The sequence below is a fragment of the Sciurus carolinensis genome, chromosome 17 (genome assembly GCF_902686445.1).
Source record: "Sciurus carolinensis chromosome 17, mSciCar1.2, whole genome shotgun sequence".
Lineage (NCBI taxonomy): Eukaryota > Metazoa > Chordata > Mammalia > Rodentia > Sciuridae > Sciurus > Sciurus carolinensis.
The window spans coordinates 57,283,890-57,293,166 of record NC_062229.1 but is presented as its reverse complement, the minus strand read 5'-3'; the positions used below and the strand labels follow the sequence as shown (position 1 = coordinate 57,293,166).

Sequence of the window (9,277 nt, the reverse complement as noted above, 5' to 3'; positions counted from 1 at the left end):
TTTGTATTTTATTTAGAGACAGGGTCTCACTGAGTTGCTTAGGGCCTTGCTAAGTTGCTGAGGCTGCCTTTGAACTCACGATCCTCCTGCCTCAGCCTCCCGAGCCACTAGGATGACAGGTGTGCACCAAGGCACCCAGCTGGGGTCTCTTTTTCTATACCTTCTCATTTAGCCTACCTGTCACCATCCTGAAAGCTGGAACTTGGATATCACTGGTTCAGTAAATGTTCTTTGAATGCCCACTCTGTGCCAGGAAGCACACTGGGGGCACGCTGGGCACAGTGGAGAGAAAGTGCCTCTCCTTTATCTGGATTACCGCTATCCGTTGCCTCCTACTGCCTGTACTCCACAGAGCAGCCAAATGACCCTCTTTTACTTTGGGGCAGATCTTAACCACTGTGCACAAAGCCATCCACCAGAATCCAGTCCTTCCTGCAATCTCAAAGGTCCTGTGTGTCTGGCTCCCTCTTAACCTCTGACCTTCCCCCCATTCTCCCCCTCACTCATGCAGCTCTGGCTGCCCTGGCTCCCCACGCTCTCCACGTGCATCGCACCTCAGTGTCTTTCCCTGGCCCAGGAGGATCCTTCCCCAGGCCGCCCTACCTGGGCCTCAGAACCTTCCCCAGTCCACTCACTCGTTCTCCTCAGTTTTTTTTTTTTTTTTTTTTTGGGTGGGGGGATGCTTCTTCTAAACAAGGCCCCATGCAAAATGTCAACATTGCCAGATGTGGTGCACACTTGTAATTCCAGCAACCCAGGAGGCTGAGGCAGGAGGATCACAAGTTCAAGGCCAGCCTCAGCAACTTAGCGAGGCTCTAAGCAAATTATCAAGAACCTGTCTTAAAATAAAAAGGACTGGGGAGGTGGATAAGTGGTTAAGAGCACCCCTGGGTTCAATATCTGGTACCAAAAAAAACTAAAACATAAAATGATATGTCAACATCTACACACTTCCTGTTGAAGGAGTTAGAGATCTGTTGTCTCAAAATATGAGAAATTGGTAGATTAAACTATAATCACTTGAGCAACGATAACTTCAGAAAGGGCTATTTGGCTTGTCTTTTCTGCTGTAAAGCCATAAAGAGTCTCCATACCAAGGCAGGAAAGGAGCTTTGATCACCAGAGCCTGGTAATTGGGGCTATCATGAACCTGAAACACACACATTTGTTGAGGTAACTCTCATCTTCCACTCACTTTCACGTGTCCCCATTTATCTCTTGGTATCAGTCCTGAAATTCACTACCCTAGTCCTAAGACCCATTTGTTCCATTATTTCTTTACAAATTTATTGTTCTTTATGACTAAAATCTATAAAAGCATCATGCTTTCATCATTTCTTGGACTTCACCCTTGTGAAGATCCTCATGTACATGTACATTTAATAAAACTCTTCTCAATCAGCCTTGTATTAATTTGGTTCCTAGAACCAGCCAGCGTCCACATAAGAACTAAGGGCAGCGACTTGGGAGGCCGATGCAGGAGGATCAAGAGTTCAAAGCCAGCCACAGCAACTTAGCGAGGCCCTAAGCAACTCAGCGAGATCCTGTCTCTAAATACAAAATAAGGCTGGGGATGTGGCTCAGTGTTTAAGAGCCCCTGGGTTCAATCCTCTGCACCAAAAACAAAACAAAACTAAACTGAAACTCTTTCTTTTGCCCTGTTATTTCTCCATAAACATATTGTTCTTTATTGAAGTTGATATATAAACTACCACTTTCACTTACTTTTGGTTGGGGTTTCTCCCAGTTGAGATGAGCTGCATTTATTAGTAAATTGTTTTATTTTTTCTTCTTCATCTGTCTTCTGTTACATGGGTCTATTCCAAGTGCCAATTTAGCTGGGGATGTGGCTCAGTGGAAGAACACTTGCCTAGTATGTGCAGGGACCTGGGTTCCATCCTCAGCACCACACACACACACACACACACACACACACACACACACACAAAGGAAGAAGAAAGAAAAGAGATTAGGCAGGGAGGTGTAACTCAGTGGTAGAATGTTTGCCTAGCATGCATGAGACCCTGGATTGGAAGGCCAGCACCGCAAGAATAAAATCAATAAATCCTGATAGGTGAGGAAATTTTTATTTTTTCCTCCCTTTCAGTGCCGTTAACAATCATGCCAGGTTGTCAGAAAAGAGAAATCTTTTTAATGCAAAATTCCAAGAGGATTCTGCACTCAGATATGACAAAAGAAGGAGCATCAACGGCCTAATATTCTATATTCAAAACAGAATTTTAATGGAAAAGGTAGGGATTCTTCACTTGCAATTCTGGACGACTAAAATCCCAGGTGAACTGCTCAGCTTCAGCCCCCCAGGGTCTGCAGGGAGCCAGGGCTAATTCTGTGGCTCAGACCTGGATTTAGGCCCTGGCTCTGCCATTTACTTTTTTTTTTTTTTTTTTTTGGTAACAGGGATTGAATCTGGAGCACTTAACACTGAACCACATCCCAGCCCTTTTTTATTTAGAGACAAGGTCTTGCTAAGTTGCTTAGGGCCTCAGTAAGTTGCAGAGGTTGGCTTTGAACTTGTGATCCTCCTGCCTCAGCTGCCTCAGTCTCCTGAGCCACTGGGATTATAGGCGTGCACCACTAGGCCTGGATGCCACTTACTCTTTGTCACAAGCCTGGACAATTTGGGGGCCTCGTTTTCCATTTTCCACATACGTGACAGTGGTAATCAAGAGCTCTTCTGGTTGAACGTCCAGTGTCTGTGCCAGGGAGTGTGCTCAATATTTTATACGAATTAGCTCTTATAATCCCCCAAGACTATCATTAGCCCTGTTTTAGGTGGACCCACATTTGCCTGACTCTCGTACCCTGGCAGTACCTGCTGTGGAAGGATTCAGGAGGGTGTTCTATAAAGCACCCACATTAGAGTGTTCCCAGCTGGCCTAGAACATTCCGAGAGCATGCTGAGAATGGCCTTCCTCCTCCACTGACAGCAGGTGGCCACCCACGTCAGTCTGACGTAACAGGTCCTTGAAACAAGAATCCCAGGCCCATCCTACTCACAGACGACAGAAAAGTCAGTGGCCACATGGGACACAGGGGTCCACATCCGTGTTCAGGGAAGTGGCAGGAAGGAAGAAGACATAGTGAGCGTCTCTGTGTTCCTGACATCTTGCCCAGCAAGCACTTCCTAGAAGACAGAAGCCCCTGCTCCCTGCCTCCCTCCCCTTTGGGATATCTTGACAGGTGGCAGGTGTGACTTCGAAGAGCCCAGGTTTCAGGCTCTGAGATGGACTTCAAATTCTGGGGGGAGTTGGGTGGATCCAGCTGCGCCATCCCCAAGTTTAGCGACCCTGAACAAGTTACTTATTAACTCTGAGTCCTTCATCTGTCAAGCGGGGTTGCGACATATTTGCCTCCTGGGTTTTGGAGAGGGCTGCATTTACAAATAAAAAGTGCTTGACAGGCCCCAGGCATGTGACCAGTACCCCCAAAAAAGTTAATGATTATCACCTTCCTTTTTCCTAGTAGTTTTACTCCATCTCTTTCTTGCTGAAATAACCCTGTTTCCACTCATTCTTTTCTCTCTGTCCATAAGCTGATCCAGCCCCCATCCCCGCTACCTCCCACGCATGGCTAGACCACTTCAAGACACTGTGCCCAGGTAGGGCATGCGGCTCCATGGTGGAGCGCTTGGCACAGGTGAGGCTCTGGTTTTGATCCTCAGCAACACACACACACACACACACACACACACACACAACCCAAAACCAAACAAGAGAATCCCACTGTGTTCTCTTCCCTGTCTTCATTTTTGGGAACACCTTCTCAGGCCAGCTCTGAGCCCCCATGTTACCTAACATTCTTCTGCTGTCTTAAAACAATTCCTGAGCATTTCTCTTCTGTTTTAATTCACTAACCCAAAACCCAGGAAGCCAAGTGTGTGGCGTGTGGTTCTCCTCTCTCCTCCCTGGGCAATAAAAGAACTATTTTTTCCCACACCCTTATGCAGGATCCTGTGACTAGTTCTTGTGGATGAAATCAAAGCATGACAAGGGTCACCTTTGGGCTGAGGCAATGAGAAGCCCCAGGGAACCCTCAATTCTTTCTCTTCCCCTTGGTGGCAAATCCAGGGTTTACAGTCAAGGTGGAGGAGCCTCAAAATCAAAGCAGCCTGACTCACTGGGTCACCATGGAGAGGGTCACCTGAATGGTTCTCAGGCCAACCGTGGATGTGGAATAAAGGAGATATAAACTTGTGTTTAGCCCCTCAGATTTGGGGGAGCTTCATTCCTGCAGCCTGGCCCATTCTGCCTAATGCAGCAGGGTACAAGTTAAAATCACCAAAATCTATGGACTGCCTATTGTGGTGTGCATAGCTATAAAAAAGGGCAATGTTTGACATAATGCTTTAAGCAAGTAAACAAATGGCATTAATGCTAATTTAACTCAAAATAAGTGATTTAATTAAGATGAGAATAAAAGATGCTATAGGGAAAGATGCAGGTAGAAATACCTTTTGGTTGGAAAGATGAACTGATATTATAAAGTCAACCTATTAATCTAAGGAGAGTTTAAGGTCCCAGAAGATATCCAAAGATTGGCAAATAGCCAACCTGTATTAGTCAGGACTATTTGGTGACAAAAGACAGAAACCCAACTCTAGCAGATTATAAAATCAAGATTGAATCAAAGAAATGACAGAAAACTTCTCAAACTTGAGAAGAGACATAAATATCCAAATACGGGAGTCTCAATGGCCTCCAATAAGATTCAATTTAAATAAGACTATACCCAGACATATTATAATTAAAATAAAAAACAAAGAGAAGATCCCAAAAGCAGCTAAAGAAAAGAAGCGAATCACATAGAAGAGAATTCCAATACAGCTATCAGCAGGTTTCTCAGCAGGACCCTTATATCCAGCAGAGAACAGGATGATATATTCAAAGTGCTGAAGGAAAAACTTCCAACCAAGAATACTTCACCTGGTAGCATTGGCCTTCAGAAATGAAGGAAAGAGTCAGGTATGATGACACACACTTGTAATCCCAGTAACTCATGAAGCTGAGGCAGTAGGATCACAAGTTCAAGGCCAGCCTAGACAACTTAGCAAGACTGTGTCTCAAAAATTAAAAATATGTAGCTTAGCTGTAAAAATAGGTAGCTTAGCTGTAAATCATCCCAGTTTTTGATCTCTCGTACCAAAGAAAAAGGAGGAGGAGGAGGAGGGAAAGTTGAAGACTTCCCAGACAAACAAAAGCTGAAGGAGTTCATCACCACTAGATCTATCGCACAAGAAATGAGAAAAGAAGTCCTTCAAGTTGAAAGACAAGAATGCTAATTAGTAACATGAGGCATATCATAGTATAAAACTCACTGGTAAAAGTAAGAAAACAAATTCAGAATATTCTAATTCTGTTATGGTGGTATGCAAATCACTATGTTTTAGTATGAAAGTTTAAAGGCAAAACTATTAAAAATAATTATAACGATAATATCTTTTAATGAATACACAATGCAAATAGTTTCCAACTTATCATGTTTTGACTTATAATTTTCAATTTTATGATTGTGACAAAGCAATATGCATCCAGTCTAAGCTATACTTCAGAATTAAATTTTGATCTTTTCCCAGGCTGGTATGTGGTACAATACTGTCATGATGCTGGACAAATATCACCAGCCACAGCTCCCAATCAGTCACATAATCATGAGGATAAACAACCAATACTCCATAGTGGACTGTATTGGTACTCTATGTTGTTCAGTAGATTAATTATTGTTTTAGTTTTTTCACTGCTGTGACTAAATGATCTGACCAACACAATTATAGAGGAAGAAAAATTTATTTGAGGGCTCAGGGGTTCAGAGGTCTTAGTCCATAGAAGGCTGGCTCCATTCCTCAGGGTTTGAGGTGAAGCAGAACATTATGGCGGAAGAGCGTGACCGAGGGAAGCAGCTCACTTGATCAGGAAGCAGAGAGAGACTCCACTCTCCAGATACAAATTATACACCCTATAGCCACGCCCCATTCCCACCTCCTCCAGCCACACCCAACCACTTCAGTTAATCCCATCAGGGATTAATTCACTGATTGGGTTAAGACTGTTGCAACCCAACTCTAGCAGATTATAACCTCTGAACCTTCCTGCATTGTCTCACATGTGAGCTTTTGAGGGTCACCTCACCTCCAAACCATAACAATTATATTAAACTCTTTTTTAACTTAGAATATTTTCAACTTATGATGGGTTTATTGGGATATAACACTGCTGTAAATTGAAAAACATCTGTACAGAAAGATGCAAATTGCAACCTCAAAACAAATGTTGAATGCAGAGTTCTTTTATACAAATTTAAGTTGTAATCAACCTAAAACAGTCTGTTATAACTGTGTTTTATGTAAGTCTCATGGTAACCACACACAAAAACGATAGTAAATACATAGGAGATGAAGGAATCAAAGCATATCACTACAAAAAAAAAAAAAAAAAAAAAAAAAACTAAACTGGGTGTGGTGGCACATGCCTGTAATTCCAGTGACTCGCAAGGCTGAGGCAGAAGGATTGCGAGTTCAAAGGGCAGCTTCAGCAACTTACTGAGGCCCTAAGCAACTCAGTGAGACCCTGTCTCTACACAAAATATAAAAAGGGACTGGAGATGTGGTTCAGTGGTTAAGTGCCCCTGGGTTCAAACCCTGGTACACACACACCCCAAAAATCATCTAATCACAAAGGAAGACAGCAAGAGAAAAACAAAGGAACAAAAGATCTACAAAACTACCAGAAAACAGTTAGCAAAGTCAGTAGCAAAGCCTTACCTGTTAATAATTTAAAAGTGGATTTTAATTCTGCAATAAAAAGACACTGAGTGAATGGAATTTAAAAAACAAGACCCAACTAATATGCTGCCTGCAAAAAACTCACCTCACCTTTAAAGATATATATATATATATACTGAAAGTAAAGGCTTAATTAAGATCATCCAAGCTAGTGGAAAACCAAAAAGAGTAGGAGTAACTATATTTAAATCAGATAAAATGTACTTTAAATAAAAAACTACCTAATTTCTTGTGTGACCCAGTTCATTATTCTCTCCCAGTTCAACGAGTTAGATGTTCTTAGAAATTAGGTAATATTTAAGCATGTGAAGAAGATACAGAAAGGTAATACTATGTACTAGAGGAATATGGGTGTTAACCAGTGTTAAGATTGCAAACCGGGAAGTCAGGCCTCTTTTTCGTGTTGCCTTGGGGGTGATCAGCTGCTCCAAGATGAAGTTGAACGTTTCCTTCCCAGCCACTGGCTGCTAGAAACTCATTGAAGTGGATGATGAACACAAACTTTGTACTCTTGATGAGAAGCGTATGGCTACAGAAGTTGCTGCTGATGCTCTGGGTGAAGAATGGAAGGGTTATGTGGTCCAAATCAGTGGCAGGAACGACAAACAAGGTTTCCCCATGAAGCAGGGTGTCTTGACCCACGGCTGTGTTCACCTGCTACTGAGGAAGGGGCATTCCTGTGTGATAGGCTGACAGATCTGACTCCATGAGAATGTTATAGGCCAGACCATAAGCGAAATGACTAAACAGACTCCATTTTGCTCTGAGACTCCATGTTAGGTAGGAAATAAGCTTCTCCCATAGGAACACCCTGCCTCTGTACCCATCATCAGTTACTTAGTGTGACATGTTTAAAAATACAGAATGATAATTCCTATGTAAAGAAAAATTGCTCCCTTTTGACCTATTGCTCCTAAACAATGTACCATGTGAACGGAGATTACGTGGATGTTAGTAACCATTCTTTTTAGTTTGTACCTAGGTAAGGGTCATTTTGACCCACTTTCCCCTCTGTTGATAATCTCATGATGTTAGTTTGTAATTTTGAATCACAGCAACAGACAAACTTATGATTGATGTGATTTTGGTATAAGAACCCCTACAACCCTATGTTCTCCCAATAGCCATATTTGGGGCATTGTGTGAGACGGTCAGCCGGCCGGCTTAATAAAGACTCTCAAATTTGGACTTCTCTGTTGGTCTGTTCTTAAGTTGCGCCCATAACACCTGTTTCAGACCAAGGTGAACTGGAGAAAGAAAGCACAATCTGTTCCAGGTTGCATTGTGGATGCCAATCTGAACGTTCACAACTTGGTTATTGTGAAAAAAGGAGAGAAGGATATTCCTGGATTTACAGATACTACTGTACCTCGTAGATTGGGAACCAGAACAGCGAGTACAATAAGCCAACTTTTCAATCTCTCTAAGGAAGGTAATGTCCGCCAATATGCTGTCAGAAAACCCTCAAACAAGGAAGGTAAAAAGCCCAGGACCAAAGCACCAAAGATTCAGCATCTTGTTATTCCACGTGCCTTGCAACACAAGCACCACTTATTGCTCTAAAGAAACAGCATACTAAGAAAAATAAGAAAGAGGCTGAGGAATATGCCAAACTTAGGGCCAAGGGAATGAAAGGAGCCAAAGAAAAACACCAGGAACAGATTGCCAAGAGACGCAGGCTGTCCTGTCTGAGTTCAGTCAAAAATAAGAATTTTTAAGAGTAACAAATAAATAAGATCTGCCTTAAAAAAAAAAAAAAAAAAGGGTTTCAAGATGGCGGCCTAGAGGGCGGCTGCATTTCACGCTGCTCCAGGACGCAAGATTCAAAAGAGGAGATAGTGAGAGACTTGGGACCAACTCAAAGCCGGGTGAGTCTCTCCCGTTGGGGAGGCGTCCTGGATGGGGCGGTAGCCCCGGAACGCAGGGAACTTTGTGAAGTGGAGTTGCTCGGCGAGACGCCCCTCCCCCCACAGGAGCGGTAAACACGGACAACTGGGATCATCGTAGAGGAGGCGGCTCAGCACAGCGCTTGGACTCGGAGCAACCACTGGGGCTCCGGGCGGCTGCCTGAGGAGGAGCTGCGTGGCGAGCTATGTGGACTCGGAACAACCACTTCTGAACACCGGGGGGTTGCCCGAAGGAAGAGGAGAAGTGCGGCGGGTCGCTTGGTCTAGGAGTGACTGCATCAGAGCCACAGGCGGTTGCCAGAGGAGGAGGCGAGTGGTGAGTTGATTGGACTAAAAGCGACCGCTCCTGAACACCTGTGGCCTGCCTGGAGGAGGAGCGCGGTGGGTCACTTGGTCTTGGAGCCACCGCCCCTGAACACCTGGGGGGCTACCCCGAGGAGGAGGAGGAGGAACACAGCGGGTCACTTGGACTTGGAGTGACTGCCTAGGGCTACAGGCGGTTGGCGGGAGGAGGAGACGCAAAGTGAGTTGCTTGGATTCCTAGTGACTGCGTCGGAACACCGGGTGGCTG

At 44.0% G+C, this 9,277-nt stretch overlaps 1 pseudogene; it reads left to right on the top strand.

The window, feature by feature from the left end:
* The first annotated feature begins 6,660 nt into the window (after positions 1 to 6,660).
* Positions 6,661 to 8,517, top strand: LOC124968282 (40S ribosomal protein S6-like; annotated as a pseudogene).
* Positions 8,518 to 9,277: the final 760 nt, after the last annotated feature.